This window comes from Simochromis diagramma, unplaced genomic scaffold, assembly GCF_900408965.1.
Source record: "Simochromis diagramma unplaced genomic scaffold, fSimDia1.1 OVJJ01000302.1, whole genome shotgun sequence".
Lineage (NCBI taxonomy): Eukaryota > Metazoa > Chordata > Actinopteri > Cichliformes > Cichlidae > Simochromis > Simochromis diagramma.
In genome coordinates this window covers 7,622,208-7,639,298 of record NW_024386792.1, presented here as the reverse complement: position 1 = coordinate 7,639,298, position 17,091 = coordinate 7,622,208, and positions in this window count along the sequence as shown.

Below are 17,091 nucleotides of genomic sequence, written 5' to 3'. Positions count from 1 at the left end.
GGAGCTTAACACGACAGCTGCAGACGGGCTGGGCAAGGGGGTCCGCCCCAAACCTGTGCCTCTCAGGCTATATGAGGATGATAGCTGCAGCGTTCCCTCCTATGGTCTGGGCCGGTGGAGGTTGGTTATCGTGAGGTGGATGTTGAAGAAGCTTCTGTCCCCTCCGGCTGCCACTGGAGTTGGGTCCGGACGGGTGCACCCATGTTTGGCTTCCCTGGTACTGGGGCCCTCCCACATCATTCCCTCCCATGGCCCTGCCTCTGTGAGGCCTGGGCTGGTGGGGGTTGATTATCGTGAGGTAGATGTTGAAGAAGCTTCCATCCCCTCTGGCTACCACTGGAGTGGGGCCCAGACGGGTGGACCCATGTGTGGGTCGCCTGATTGTGGGCCCTTCCCACAGCGTTCCCTCCCATGTGCCCGCCTTCTTGAGGCCTGGGCTGGTGGAGGTTTGATTGTCAGGAGGTTGATGCTTATGTTGCTTGGCACCGGTCAGCCGACCAGGGTTGCCGGATGGAACCGTCTGTCTACCCTGCGGCCACCTCGCTATGAAGAAGCTGAGGGGCCTATGCGGACATGCGGAGACGGCAAATGCTGCAGGTCCACGTGGCCGGAGGGGCCCGCTCAGTGAGCTGCCACTCCCGGCGAGTCACGTCCCTGGCTGCACTGCAGCTCCGGGCTGTCTCCCCCTGGCGTGTTGCCCGCATTCGCCTGCTTACGCGCCTGTTGGGCCTCGCTGCAGCGAGTGAGCATTCTCCAGCCTTTTTTAGCTGGGTTCTCTCTGGAATATCAGCTGCTGCAGCTCCTGGCTGTGTTCCCCTGGCGTATTGCCCGCGCTTTGAGCCACCAGCACCTCCCCTATCATGGATGGTGCAGGTCAGCTGCTCTACTCCTGGGACAGGCCCTGGGCCTCGTCCCTGCTCCGACAGGCTCTTTCTCCCAGGCACTGTGTCACTGCCTAGTGCCAGGCAGGGCTCTGTTGTGGCTTGACTTCTCCAGCTGGCAGCTCCGCCTTCTCTTCTGGGGTCATCCGCATATCGTGGGCTTCTGTCACAGCGATAGCCAGCTGCTGTGCTCGAGTGGCTTGGTAGGCTGTGTTGCCCTGGCGTTTTGCCCGCGTTCGCCGGCCTGCACGCCAGTCGCACCTCGCTGCGGCGAGTGGCATTCTCGAGCCTAGTGTAGCCGTTTCTGTCTGGCGTGTTGCCCACAGTGTGCGGTTCACGCGGCCAGCAGGGCTCCTGTCGTTGCTCGAGTGGGGCAGCTTCTCGGCTCTGACCGCAGCTTAAGCGGCCGCCGCTGCTGCTCCTGCTGCTCCTGCTGCTGCCCGCCTGTGTTTCACGGACTTAGATGGCCAGCACGGGGATGCCCAGTAGCTGGGACTTTGTGTCTGACCTCGAGTGTCTCATTGCAAGTTCACTCTTGAGGCTCCTCTGTCTACAGACAAGCACGTGGTAACGGTGCTGGGGGTGGACCTTCGGATCATCGCCTTGCTCAGCCCTCCACTTATGCAGGCTAGGCCTCTCCACCGTCAGGCCGCTCGGAGACGCTTTCCGATCAAACTATAACCGGTGTCACGTCCGCACAGCTGTTTTTTACGTAAACTGTGGGGTGTAGCCAGGCGTGCCGGAGTGTCTTAAAGAAATATCCACACGCCACGACCAAGGGGGGTCGTACCCCGTACATATGGAATATGTAACGGTGTGGAGAGATAGTTTCTCACTAAGAGAACCAAGGTTACACCATAACCGTACGTTAATGACCAGTTTTGCCCAATTGGAAAAATTCCAATGGATTCTACATAAGCCATACATTTAAATACGTAAAGTATTAAATACGTAAGTACCTAAGTACCAAGTACTTAGGCAGATATAGAACGCCAGGAGCAAAACCCAACTACTCCTTTTCAACAAAAATGTACACATCTTCACACAGAGCACAGACACGTGTAGAAAGACCAAGAACAAAAAACACCACTCAAGTCCTTCAACGACATCCATACTTTATGTCAGTCTGCCCCAGGGCAGCTGTGGCTACAACTGTAGCTTGCCTCCACCAGTGTGTGAATGTGAGAGTGAATGAATAATGGAATTGTAAAGCACTTTGGGTGCCTTGAAAAGCGCTATATAAATCCAATCCATTATTATTATAAACAGTATTGCAATATTTAGGAGATATGCCCAATTATTGCAAATCTAGAATAGCAACACCCAGCAGCAACAAATTGATCTGCAGGTACCAGTTGGTTGTTCTGCTGTTCCGTCTTACTCACATATATTTGAAAAAAAAATGCATGTAGTTGTGACAACCAGCTTACTTGTATGCAGCACCATTCTATTACTGGTCAAATTACCAGTAAAATTTCGGACAAATGGCGCAACAAAAATAAAGAGAAAATTCTTCTAACCTTAAGTTCAGTTGAAAATATAAAACAGCTACTAAAAGACTGGTTAATTTAAATTAAAATGCTTTTAATTACAGTGTTTACGTGCTTTTAGTTGTTTATCAGTTGGAATATTTTAGCTTTTGCTCTACTATTTTAGATATATCATTGGTTGTAAAATGTTAAAGATTAATGTCAAAAATTATTCCTATTACCTTATATAATAAGAAGTGGTAAATTAGCTGTTGTCAGTACACAAGTTAGCATCATATAGAGTTAATTATAATGAATAGTTCTGTATTTCCATATAATGCCGAAAGTGAATATGATATTTACAGTACAGTCCATTCCAGTGCACTAACAAAGGAACATCCAGCCTTAAAATTACCATGAAAAAGTACTGAACAGTACTTTTTCATGGTAATTGTAAGGCTCTCTGATATAAGATGAAGATTCTGAACTTACATGCTTCACAAATATAGCATGCACTTTATGAGCATTATTATTGGACTGCATTACATACTTGAAGCAGAGTGTATTAGTGTAGTTGCTCCATGGTTTTAGTGTTTGGTATCAGTGGAGTGATGGCATTTTTAAAAGCGGGAGGTCAGTTTCAGCTCAGTTTACTGTAGTGATTGTAATTTGTCAGTCATTTAATAATGTACAAACAGATACTAAGAAGAAAGCTTGCTAGTGTTTGAAGACTGTCACATCAGATAAACATGGCATATAGCAACATCCAATCATTTGTAAAACAAATCATCCTAGCAAGATTAGCACTATCATTGCTCATATAAGTGATGAAGAGTGATGAAAAGCAACACATTTTGCTGTTACCTTTGTGACGGAGGTTTGTGTCTGGGTTTGAACTGGTAGAAACAAGATAAGAAACAGATAACAGAACTCTTGTTACTGTTGGCTCCTGCCCTAATCAGTTGTGTTGCAGTTAGACAGCTGTATCTAGCAGAATCTTTCTATTAAAAATGTAGTACCATCATAAAAAATCATGGTTCTGTTCGTAGTCACTTTTCTATTCACTGTAAACACAACAAAGGAAGAGAGGTCAGCAGTGAAGTGCTTCCAGCTACTCTGTTATTAGTCTTTAGAAAGGCTTCCAAGAGAGGCTGGCATTCAACCATGAGCTCCCGACCATTATTTCAATCCATTACTCTAAATCATTTGGTGATCCTTTATGCAACATTATTTCTGTTACATTAAGGCACAATGTGAAATACTGAAGTTCTCAAAGACAGTTTAGACCAAAGTATCAAATACAGACTTAAACATGTGTCAGGTTTGCTTCATTGCTTGGCAACATATGGCTAAATAATTGCATACATACATACAACTTTTTTTTTTTTAAAAAGACATCCATCCAACATATACATATATATTTTTTTGCCTTGTAATGAGTTGTTAAGAGAGGTACGAAAGAGATAACTTATGCACTTGTCAGGTTACTTCTATCAAATTATCCACCATTTCACAAGTATGCAAATATATGTATCAGGACACAGTTTTTACTTATTTCCCTTTTAAATAGAAAATTACAGTTTGGACCAAGGGATCTTGAGATCATTTAAATTGTTAATCTTGTGAAACTTTGGTTGGGTCAGCTAGGTTTGGGAGCCAGTGAGCTAATTAGTTTCACTTGAACTAACTGCGAAAGTGGAAAATACTTACTGATGACTCATGAATATTAACTATCTGATAAGATATCATTTATTAGTAAAATTCAGTCTTTGTGCTTAATCTTTTGTATTAGCAACAGCTGAAAGCCAATGTACTGCAGCAGAATTAACCCAACATATTTTTGGTGGTGGGACAAATTAGAGCCCCAGAAAGAAACATGCCTAGGTTTTGAACCCGGGACCCTCTTACTGTGAAGTAACGGTTCTTAGCATTATGAGCAACTGTGCTGATTTTTTTTCAGTGTTCATATACCTGTGGGTGTCTGCCATGGACCAAGCATGATTATTTCTCTCCATTGAAATCTCTAGGCATTCTTATAACACTCAAATTTTTCATGAGAGTCTAAAGATGCTATAGATTTCCACCCCCAGCACTCATAAGAATTCACATAAAAGATATAGGGAGGCATTGCACTACTTCTTTATAGTGGGAGAGCTCAAGAAATGGGCAAATGTGGTTATCTCCCCATAAGATTCAATCAGAAACACCAGAGCCTGCACAGCTCATCTCACCTTCATTTTACTCATGTGGAGTCAGTTAGAGATATTAGTCCTCTTGGCATACATTCAGAAAAAGCAGCAAGCAATCCCTGTGAAGAGGATATTATAATCAGATTGGCCAAAACATGCAGAAACATCGTGGCTGCCCATTAAATCCAAACCAGATAAATTTTGCTCCATTCTATCGTACACGTTTATGAGAAAATCTTCTTCTGTTACTACATATATTGCCTTTTCATATGATATAGTTGTAGCTGGGTTGCAGTTGCATCCTGTACAAACACAATAACAGGATTTTGTGATCATTTATCTCATCACTGATTAGATTCTCTTGTCTCAAAGCAAGACAAAAATAGATAGATAAATAAATAAATACATTTTTTCATAAAAGCTCATCTATGTCGGAACCCAGATTGTCAAAGATATGAATGTTAATAATGTAGCATTCCCCACTGCTCTTGTCACTGTTAATATTCATGGTTACGAATGCAGCCTTCAAAAGGACATTATGTTTTATTAGATATTTGGATATGTTTGTGCTTAAAATATTTTGGGATCATAAAAACAACAATATTAATTGCAAAGTGCTTCACACATGCTGTAAATATCACTTCACATTTATTTTAAATACTCCATGTAAACAGTGGACTTGCTTTATTATATGTTTTTCATTTGCATTTTAACAGATGCTTTATGTTAAAATAAAAGGTATTTGCCCTGGAATAAAATTAAATTACCAAACAATACAGTTATGCACCACTGTACTACAATTAAAATAAAATTACACAACAGTATTGTTATTATTTTGGTCTCATTGTGTCATTCTATTTGAAAAATAAATTTATATATAATGTGATAAAATTTACATTCAATATAATTTAATATATGTTTAATGTTCTAATATGAAATGAAATGGTAGTAGCTTTATTTAAATGATAGACAGTGTGGTTGAATAACACGAATTATAGAATGATGGAATTTAGTTTTATAATCACGTCTCTTAAATAGAAAACGGCCGCTCCTTTAGAACCAAAACTAACAAACAAACAAACAAAAAAAGAACATTTAGCAATTAAACTAAAACCTGAACTAAGAATCATATTGAATCCTTCTGTTGCTGCAAACACCTCGAACAATTTGGCCACAGGAAATCTGTGTGACAATCCAGGCAAAAAGGGTCAGGTTAACAGTGAAACTACTACCCAGGAAAAGGGGTGGTACCTGCAGCCTACTCAGGTTACACAGGTGGTCCAGCTCCTCCAGGATGGCACATCTGTGCATAAAATTGCAGTTACACTATGGAGGCACTCACTGAACCTGAAACTGAGGTTGCATTTGGCACTAGCTCAACAAAATTGGACAACAGAAGAACAGGAAAATGTTCTGTGGTTTGATGAATCTCAGCTGTACAGCAGCATGTAACATGTAATTTTGTAGGGGATATTTTCCTTACACACTTTCAACCAACTGAGCATCGTTTAAGCACCACAGCCGTCCTTTGCTGATGACATCCATCCATCCTTTATTACCACAGTGTACTAATGGTCTAATGGCTGCTTCCAACATGATAATGCATCATGTTATAAACCTGCACTTATGAACTTAAAAACCATTATGAAACATCAAAATTGGCCACGCTGCCAAAGACCTCACTTTTAACAAAAACTCAAATCTACCATTACAAAGGTCTTTAGATTTGAATGCTGTCAACCTGGCTTTGTGACTCTGTAGGAGTTTTTAAAGTATAATGCCCAAAGATAATGGAAAATGCTTTTCCCTCTTTTTCCCCATTGTTTTTTTTTTCAGCTCTGCAATATTGTTTGACACTTCACTAAGACAGTCTGTGGCCACAAAGTCTCCCTCAAGTGCAAATACTTCATTCCTCTGTCCTCTGATTTTCCATTGAGCAGTCAAACAATATTGCAAAGCTTTTAGAATTCAGTACATTGAACTGGTTGACACAAGACCGCCCACTGCAGCACAAACAGCTCTCCAGCCAAGAGCGCAGAAGTCATTAGAAATGCTGTGTATTATTCATGCACACACTCCCAGCATCTGCCCAAATACACATTTTCTGGGGAGTGTGTGGAAAACCCGTCTTGCGACATAGATACTTGACACAGAGCCTGATTTTAGTTAGCATTGAGACTTTATTTAACATTCACACTGAGGCTCACAGCATCATCTAGGAACACTTACTGTAGGATTAAATCATCATTCAGGGCTCTCTATGCACATTCACTTAACAGGATTTACATTGATAAAACAGCAGTGAGGGTGATAGATGACAAAACAAATTCCAAACAAACTCAAACCAACCTTAAGTAAATGTAATCCATTACTGTAAATTTTGTTCAAAGATCCTATTAACTCAGGAAGATTCACATGTACCTCCAGGTAAAAAAAAACGTAAAAAAAAGGGAGACTGAAACTAGCAATCGAGCAATCACAGGCATAACAATAAAGCATATTATAGTTATACGTAGTTGTGTAATGTAAATGTCAAGGTGATTACATTTTTTAACCTATTTAAGGTTCCAAACTTGATCCACGTCCATATTGAAAATTTAAAAATTGTTAACAACTAAATTTAAAATTGCTGACCTCTTCATTCCCAGACTACACACTGGGGTTTTTTCATATAACTTTATTTATGAACAAAACAGGACGGCAACATAAAAAAGACGTATCCAGAACGAGAATATAAACTACTTTAAACACTGACAGGAAAACAATCATTGACACAAGGGAATATAGGAGTGAGTGTGGTGTGTATAATGTGGAAGGAACCTCCACGTAAGAGTTTTAACTCAGTGATTAAGCAAATCATAACAACAGACTAAACACTGTCAAGTGCTGGTCACCCATCCAAAGGAAAAGAAATGAATAACCTGACTACTTATAAAAGCCTAGCTTTAAAGGTTCTGTCTAACTAAAAGGACAAAGTTATCATTTTGAGAGTTCAGAATAAAAGTCAGACTATAGTTGTGAACGTAATTTCAAGAAGCAAACAAAAAAGATGTTTGCAGTTGGAAAAGAGTAGTGGGGGCATAAGAATGGACCCAGCAGGAACTGAAAAATAAATAAATAACAGTTTTAGAAGTTCTAACTTCAATGTGCTGATAGTCTAATAATATCCTTTGTCACTGGCAACCTACAGCATATTTTTTGGGTGTTATCAGCAATGCCACGTGTCTTCACTGCAGTACTCGTCTGTTGTGGTCTTGTTGGAATTGCATTTCTTTGCTATAACAGGTACAGACATCTCTTTGCATTTCTACTAAGAATGTATTCAAGTTGTAACTTGTAGTTATGCAAATAGTTTTTATATAGTATCTATGTTATACATATCAAAAATACCACTACAAAAAAAGTTAAATAGCTAATGCAACTACATAATGACTATATTACTAATATGTAATATTTATTTAATATTAGATACATTTTGTTAAAGCTCATTTATTACAACATTGTCAAGTCAGGCAGCTGTCAGTAGAGAAACAAAGAAGGTCTCATTCTCTAAGGTGATAAGTCACAAGCAGCGGACTGTTTACCCTGGCTTTGGAAGGATCATCCGGGTGAGTGGAGAGGATCTGGAAGCTGAAGGAAAAGAACTCTTTCTGTCAAGCATGTCTTGAAACATACACAAAGAGCACTGAATGCGAAGTTTCAAAGAAGAAAGGGTGGTCCTACGATGTGATACAAACTGGATAATACGCAATGAGTGGTGTCATTTTTTTAAGTATGTGACAGTTATGTAAATGGCAAATCAGCTTTGCAGCTTTGTCTTTATGTAATATAGCACCTTGCAAGTACACAGTCTAGTTCTTCAATCATCTGTCAAAGTCATCTAGAACAAAGAAATTTTGATGCTCCAACTGACAGACCTGAGTGCAGAAAAAAAGGGGGGGAAAGCTGTTGCTGCACAGTGTCTGTCAGGTGTTGAAAGTCTCTGATGTCCCACTGATAGGGGACATGGTAGAGTGGTTTCAGGATTTGCCAGTTTCATTTCTTATTTTAAATAGAACAATGTGTACTTTAGGTTGTGGCTATCTTGTGATTGACAAGTCACTGATGTGTGATGGACATTGTAGCAAATAAACATGGGTAAATTTTACTCTGCAGTGGTTGACTGTAGAAGAGGCAAGCCCAGAGGAGTTTACACAGTCTGGGATTACTGCTTCACCTCGTGTACCTGCACAGAGGCATACAGTAGAACATGCAGAATTAATGGGCAAAAGAAGAAATAATAAAAAACCTTGTCTGTAGAGCAACACCAAGACAGATTCTTTATGTAAACTCATGCATAATTATTTATTTATTTTACATTTATTGCATTTGATGTTTAAAATAAATGTTTTATTTTTATCTTTGAATTAGTTGGTAGGAACTGTACTATTAAGATCAAGAAGAAATACATGCCATATGTGAAAGACATGAGTCTGACATTTGCATTTTCTCTTTAATATTAGCAGAAGACTACCTTGTGTGCTTTACTTTCACTGAATGTTAAGTATGTTGTTGTATGCAACAACTGTCTATTTCACATCCCAGTAGTTTAGCTTTGCTTATAAAGTGATACCCTCAGGCTACATGTCCCACTTATTTTTGTAGAGAAGCTGTTGTTGACTTGGCTTTTTCATACACCATGTCGCCAGTGACACCTTCTTGGGCAATCAAGGCTTTTGGAAACATTTTGTCACAAAAGGGGGGAAAAAAGAAAGGGAAAGAAAAGAATAAAAGACAACACGAATTTTAAAAAAAATGAGGACAACAACAGATTTGCAAGCTGAGTTCAAATGCAATCAGCAAGGAAGGACTTGCTAGTATTTCAGACATGACATGCAGTTGTATTCTCTAAGTAGGCATGGGGCACAAAGTAAACCCCCTTTGTACTTTTTGTGTGTGCATCCACTGGCTTTTGTACCTGTGTGGTGTCAATCACACAAATGTTGCACATTAGATTAGATCTTACCAGACATCAATCACAGGGGTGTAACTGAAAGCGGCAACAGTATTCTCCTCAGGATTAAGCTGCTTTTAAATTGGCTGCAGTGAACAAGATGAGCTGTGGACCAGAAACGTAAAGTAAGCCAGAGGATGAGGGAAACAAAGGGAGGAGGAGAAAGCAGTGGATAATGAGCTTTGTGAGAGGAAGGGGGGGGAAAATGTGATGCTGTGTTCAGCTTTAAGAATTATGGGCCTGGCTGTCTGAAATGAGAAGAACTTGAGGAAATTATTCACTGAGTGGTAATTAAATTCACTATGAAACTTTAAATCAGCTAAATAAATTGGTTTTCTCAATTAGTTTTCCTTGATTCCTCCTTAGAGCAGCTTCCAGGTTCTAGTTATGTGTTTATTTTACCCAATATTTGCAAGATGAAATGCTTTAGGACACTTTTATAAACTATTTTCTCAACTCATTGATTCTTTCTTGGAACACTGATTTGCCTAACAAATAATTTCATCAAATAATAGATAATGTCACTTTTCATTTTAATATATGTTCTAACCTAGGTGTTATTATTTTAATCCACACAATGTATAAAGGTGTTGACACCCCTTGTATATTGTTGCTATATTTATTTCTATATATTTTCCTTAAAACATATCAAACTCTTTACATTTAAACTAAAATGAAACAGCATTGCCAGATTTTGTCTACCCTAAAAGATGTAAATATTAAGTGGACAATAATCAGAATTGGCCATTCATTTTCACATATGTCCAATTATGAAAACAATCACAGCAGCACAAAAATCGCACGGAAACTCATAGCCACTTGCTAATATGAGTGGACGTTATTGGAGACAACATTTGCCAAAGTAAACTGTGAGAAGAAAACCACCAAATGCCTAAATCACATTTACCCAGCTGAACATGGATATTTTAAAACGCTAACAGTGGCAAAGCTAAAGCTATCCAGAGCTCAGAGCCAGCAACAAGCTAGCAGCCTCAGTATGAGCAAACAACCAAAGCAGTTAAGAGAAATTATAAGAAATAAAAAAGAAAATCGATGTGAATTTATAAACATACTTTAAAATGATATAAGTGACCGAAATTTGATTTATTATATTAATCTATTACACCTGATTTTCTTTGGTAACAAAAATATGTCAGTTAAAGGTGTTTGTTCAGCAATTCATTTTCAGTGAATTATTTGAACCTCCTTCCACTTAATTTTCAGTCGTTTAAGTGAGAGAAGTTTGCGAAAACTGTACATTTTAATCACGTCTTTTATTATGAAAATTTGAAAATGCAAAAAGCTGCATCGGCAGGTCCAGTTAGAAAAAAACCCTGAAATTTGAATCGTCAAGAACATTGCAATCACTGCCTCGATGTCTGTTTAAAATATGAATTTTAAACTATCTTCAGTTTTCTTACAAATGTTGTCTCTTATACTCATTGCTGATTAGAAGTGTAATGTGTCTTGTGTTTCACCCCCTAAAGAGTCAAATGAATGTGCCACAAGAAGCATTTTTGGTAACCTTTGAGTATTTCTTACCAAAACAATGTATGCACATCTTTATTTTTGCATTCAGCAAACCTGAGAGCATTTTCCTCACCTCAAATCACTTTTAGTTTTTTAAGTATTTACAATTGTCCATTGTTTATCTCCAGTCTTCTCCAGAGTTCTTAAGGTCTTTGAATACTAGCTGCCTGAGGTGGTGCTTCATATTTTCTGAGAGTTTCTCTTCTTTTTATGCGAGATCCTAACCATTACAGAGTAGAAGCTCTTACATGAAACCTAATGAAGACTCTAGAGAGGTTTTCCTCGGTCACATCATACTCTGAGTGAGCTCCTCTGTGCAGTTCGCCATCATATACCTAGTGTGCAGTTCCCTGTATCATCTTGAAGAACAATATGAAAAAGTTGTTTTCCATGCTTTTTACTCTACACTGCCAGGCTTGCATACAGAAAAGACTGAGATGGTGGATGCGGATGAAACAGACACTATTTTGTTGCATTGCATGACTGTGTTTTTTTCTGTATATTTTTTAGAGTTTGTCATAATGATTACTTTGTTACTGTTAGATGTACAAAATATCAGCAACTGGCACTTTCAGAAAATCTGTGGTGATGAAACCACTATCCCAGGATTTCACCAAATGCTAAAAACAGAACTGATGTAATGTGAACAAGCTTAAGAGGAGTGTAATGAACTTTCACAGGAAACAAGCCCATTCACTGGTAATCTAATACTTTTATGGAATGGACATTTGGATTGCTGGGACATACAAATACAGTGCATCTGGAAAGTATTCACAGAGTTTCACTTGTTCCCCATTTTGTCAAGCTTCCAGCCTTATTAAAAAAATTGATTGAATTCATTTATGACATCAAAATTCTACACATGATACAAAATATTTTCTTTAAATTCTTGCTATTTTTTTACACAATAAAAAACATTATAAAATATACATAAGTATTCATAGCCTTTGCTCAATACTTTGTTGAAACACCTTTTACTATTACAGCCTCAAGTCTCGAATATGATGCTGCAAGCTTGGAACTATTTTGGGGCAATTTCCCCCATTCTTTTTTGTAGAACCTCTTGACTCCCATTAGGTTGGATAGGGCACATTGGTGCAGAGTCGTTTTCAGATCTCTCCAGAGATATTCAGTCCACTCAGGAACATCACAGATTGGTCTTAAAACTACTCCTTTCACCCCAGTCTGAGATCTAGAAAGGTCTGGAGTAAGTTATCATCAAGTATGTCTTTGCACATTGCTGCATTCATCTTTCCCTCGACTCTGACTAGTATCCTAGTTCCTGCTGCCAAAAAAGATCCCCCCAGCATGATGCTGCCACCACCATGCTTCACTGTATAGGTGGTACTGGCCAGGTAATGAGCAGTGCCTTTTCTCCAGACATGACACTTTGCATTCAGGGCAAAGAGTTCAATCTTTCATTAGACCAGAGAATTTTGTTTGTAATGGTCTATGAGTCCTTCAGGTGCATTTTGGCAAACTCCAGATGGGCTGTCATGGGCTTCTTACTGAGGAGTGGCTTCAGTCTGGCCACTCTACTAAACAGGCCTGATTGGTGGAGTGCTGCAGAAATGGTTGTCTTTCTGGAACGTTCTGCTCTCTCCACAGGGCAATGCTGGAGCTCTGTCAGAATGAGCTTGGTCACCTCCCTCACTCAGGCCCTTTTACTCTATTCACATAGATTAGCTGGGCACCCAACTCTAGGGAGAGTCCTGGTGGTTCCAAACGTCTTTCATTTAAAAATGATGGAAGCCACTGTGGTCATTGGGACCTGCAGTGTTGCAAACGTTTTTCTGTACCTTTCTGCAGATATTTGCCTCTACACAATCCTGTCTTGGAAGTCTGCAATTCCTTGGAACTTTTGGCTTGGATTGCTCTCTAACATGACCTATAACTATGGGGCCTTATGTAGACTTATATGAACATCTGACAGATGATCAGTGATCAATATGATGCACTTGAGCCCAGTTTTGGGTGTCATGACAAAGGTAGTGAATACTTATGTACATGTTTTTATTTTTAAGAAATTTGCAAGATTTCCAAACATTTTTTTGTCATTCTGGCATATTGTGTGAAGAGTTCTGAAGTGATCCATTTTAGAATAAGGCTGTAGCAGACTCCAGAAGCACTGTACCTGTTTATTTATCTTAAGAACCTGCCTTGGTCAAAATATGTATAAGAATGGCCAAAGTGGGCATTATCTGCCAAGGAGACGGTGCCATAGACAGTTAAAAATCATTTTGTATCACTGTGCTGGCATTAGTTCTTAATTTGTGTTTGTGCAGCAGTTTGCTGGGAAGGAGAAATAATCACAGAGAGGGATAAAAAGCAAGAGACTTATATAAACTAATTATGAATGTCAGGACTGTCCTTGTGTGCCCCTTGGACACAGTGGAAACACTGGGGAGAAGAGCGTCATTGCTAAGCAGTCATCTCTCTTTAATAACACTGACTACCCTATCTATGATGCAGTGGGTGTTCCGAAAAGCCCCTTCAGTGACAGGCTCATGAAACCATAATCTACAAATCTATGTTCTGTGCCTTTGTTGGTGCATTGATATGTATTTTGGAATAGCATGAGACTATAGTAATTTAATTCCCCCTCATCGTGTAGTGATATAAAAGTGAACAGGCAGAGAGAAATGCATCACTACACTCTCACATTATTGATGTAGTGTGTGTCTGTAAGTGCACAAGAACACACTTTTGACTACCTTAAACTGAAACCAATGAAGTAATCACTGACTAAACATATTTTATGTGTATATGCACGTGCATTGTATTATTGCCTACACATTTTTCCCGTTATTTCCACAACTGTCATAATAATAGGTACGCCTCTGTAATCCTGCTTTTATTTTACTTGAACATTAACTGCTGGGAGTTTGGGAGTCAAGATATGCTGTTGCAAAGCAATAAAGTAAGTCATCTGTCTTAAAGGGTACAATAGCTAGATATAGTATTTATTAAGTTTGAGATTCTGATTCAACCAAAGTGATTTTGCTTGACTGAAATATCATTAAAAAACATTAAAGGAAGACTGATCACCCTCCAGCAAATGCGTGAATAAGGATCACCGAGCATTGTCTTTGAGATGTAGCAGCATGTGCAGTGTTTTCATTCCTTTCTTTTCATAATTATTTTAAAGGAACCGCCAACTTCAAAGGCGTCGTTGTCAGAAGATGCCTCTCCCTACTGTTGTGTTTCCAGTCCCATACCCAAACATTTCTTCAACACAAATGGAATTAAATTAATTGCAAAGGAGACTGGCAGCAGGGAGGAAGTGACTCAGGTAAGAAAAGTCTCGCATTAATATGGAACAGATCATTTACATACGAGGACTGACTTGCACAAAGAGAAGTTATCCTGAAGTTCAGTAACTTTACACTATAATTTATACATGTTCTTGTATGCATGCACATTTCCCTGGATATACAGGGAGTGCAGAATTATTAGGCAAATGAGTATTTTGTCCACATCATCCTCTTCATGCATGTTGTCTTACTCCAAGCTGTATAGGCTCGAAAGCCTACTACCAATTAAGCATATTAGGTGATGTGCATCTCTGTAATGAGAAGGGGTGTGGTCTAATGACATCAACACCCTATATCAGGTGTGCATAATTATTAGGCAACGTCCTTTCCTTTGGCAAAATGGGTCAAAAGAAGGACTTGACAGGCTCAGAAAAGTCAAAAATAGTGAGATATCTTGCAGAGGGATGCAGCAGTCTCAAAATTGCAAAGCTTCTGAAGCGTGATCATCGAACAATCAAGCGTTTCATTCAAAATAGTCAACAGGGTCGCAAGAAGCATGTGGAAAAACCAAGGCGCAAAATAACTGCCCATGAACTGAAAAAAGTCAAGCATGCAGCTGCCAAGATGCCACTTGCCACCAGTTTGGCCATATTTCAGAGCTGCAACATCACTGGAGTGCCCAAAAGCACAAGGTGTGCAATACTCAGAGACATGGCCAAGGTAAGAAAGGCTGAAAGATGACCACCACTGAACAAGACACACAAGCTGAAACGTCAAGACTGGGCCAAGAAATATCTCAAGACTGATTTTTCTAAGGTTTTATGGACTGATGAAATGAGAGTGAGTCTTGATGGGCCCATGGCTGGATTGGTAAAGGGCAGAGAGCTCCAGTCCGACTCAGACGCCAGCAAGGTGGAGGTGGAGTACTGGTTTGGGCTGGTATCATCAAAGATGAGCTTGTGGGGCCTTTTCGGGTTGAGGATGGAGTCAAGCTCAACTCCCAGTCCTACTGCCAGTTTCTGGAAGACACCTTCTTCAAGCAGTGGTACAGGAAGAAGTCTGCATCCTTCAAGAAAAACATGATTTTCATGCAGGACAATGCTCCATCACACGCGTCCAAGTACTCCACAGCGTGGCTGGCAAGAAAGGGTATAAAAGAAGAAAAACTAATGACATGGCCACCTTGTTCACCTGATCTGAACCCCATTGAGAACCTGTGGTCCATCATCAAATGTGAGATTTACAAGGAGGGAAAACAGTACACCTCTCTGAACAGTGTCTGGGAGGCTGTGGTTGCTGCTGCACGCAATGTTGATGGTGAACAGATCAAAACACTGACAGAATCCATGGATGGCAGGCTTTTGAGTGTCCTTGCAAAGAAAGGTGGCTATATTGGTCGCTGATTTGTTTTTGTTTTGTTTTTGAATGTCAGAAATGTATATTTGTGAATGTGGAGATGTTATATTGGTTTCACTGGTAAAAATAAATAATTGAAATGGGTATATATTTGTTTTTTGTTAAGTTGCCTAATAATTATGCACAGTAATAGTCACCTGCACACACAGATATCCCTCTAAAATAGCTAAAACTAAAAACAAACTAAAAACTACTTCCAAAAACATTCAGCTTTGATATTAATGAGTTTTTTGGGTTCATTGAGAACATGGTTGTTGTTCAATAATAAAATTATTCCTCAAAAATACAACTTGCCTAATAATTCTGCACTCCCTGTATATATACTTCTTTGTCGTATTAAAACTATCGTGTTGCTGTAATCTGATTACTTTTTTACTATTGCAAAATAGTAATTAGATTACTGTTACTTTCCCGTAAGCAGGCTGCATTACTGCATTACTAAACCATTATTTGGTTTGTGAGGGTGTCTCGTGACAATGACGTAAGTGTGTGCGACAGCAACAGACGCATGTAGATCAACAATGGATAATATGGAGTGCTGGGACGGGAATGAGAAATTCACAGAGAAACCCCCGGATCCCCCCACTGACATGAACGCTTTGGCACCAGGCAAACCTCCGACAGCTCCACTTCTGCTAAACAGGTGAAAATAGATTTAAGAATGACAGGACTTAGTGCAGCTAAATCTTTGATTTTAGTTATTTTTTGCTGTGTTTTACTTTCATCTATTTGAAAGAGTGAGTGTAAACACAAAAAATAATTATAGCTTATATTCTGGAATATTCAGAAAATAGGTTTAAATGTTAAACAAATTACTTCAAGTCAAAGTCTGTTGCATATAATTTCATTTTTGTTTGATGCAATCTGCATAAAATTAAAAGATTGAAATTAATAAAACAAGTTTAAAAAAGAGATTCAGTTTTATATGATGGATGATGCAGAAAAAATAGAATTGGGCTGAAAGGTCTATTACTTTATAACATATTCAGGTTGTGTATCATGTTTTTAAAAAGTAACTAAGTAATAAAGTAACTAATTACTTCTGAAAATAAGTAATCAGTGAAGTAACTGGATTACTTTCTTGGAGAAGTAATTAGTAACTAATTACTATTTTCAAGTAACTTGACCAACACTGGTGCCAGTTACTTAAACTCATCCACCTTAACTACCTCTGTCTCACCAGTCTAGTTGCTTCACTCTCACATACACACGTATTCTGTCTTGCTTCTACTGAATTTCATTCTTCGTCTCTCCAAAGCATACCCCCACCTCTCCAGGCTATCTTAGACCTGCTCCCTACTCTCACTACAGATCATAGTATCATCTGCAAACATCATAGTCAACAGAGACTCGTGCTTA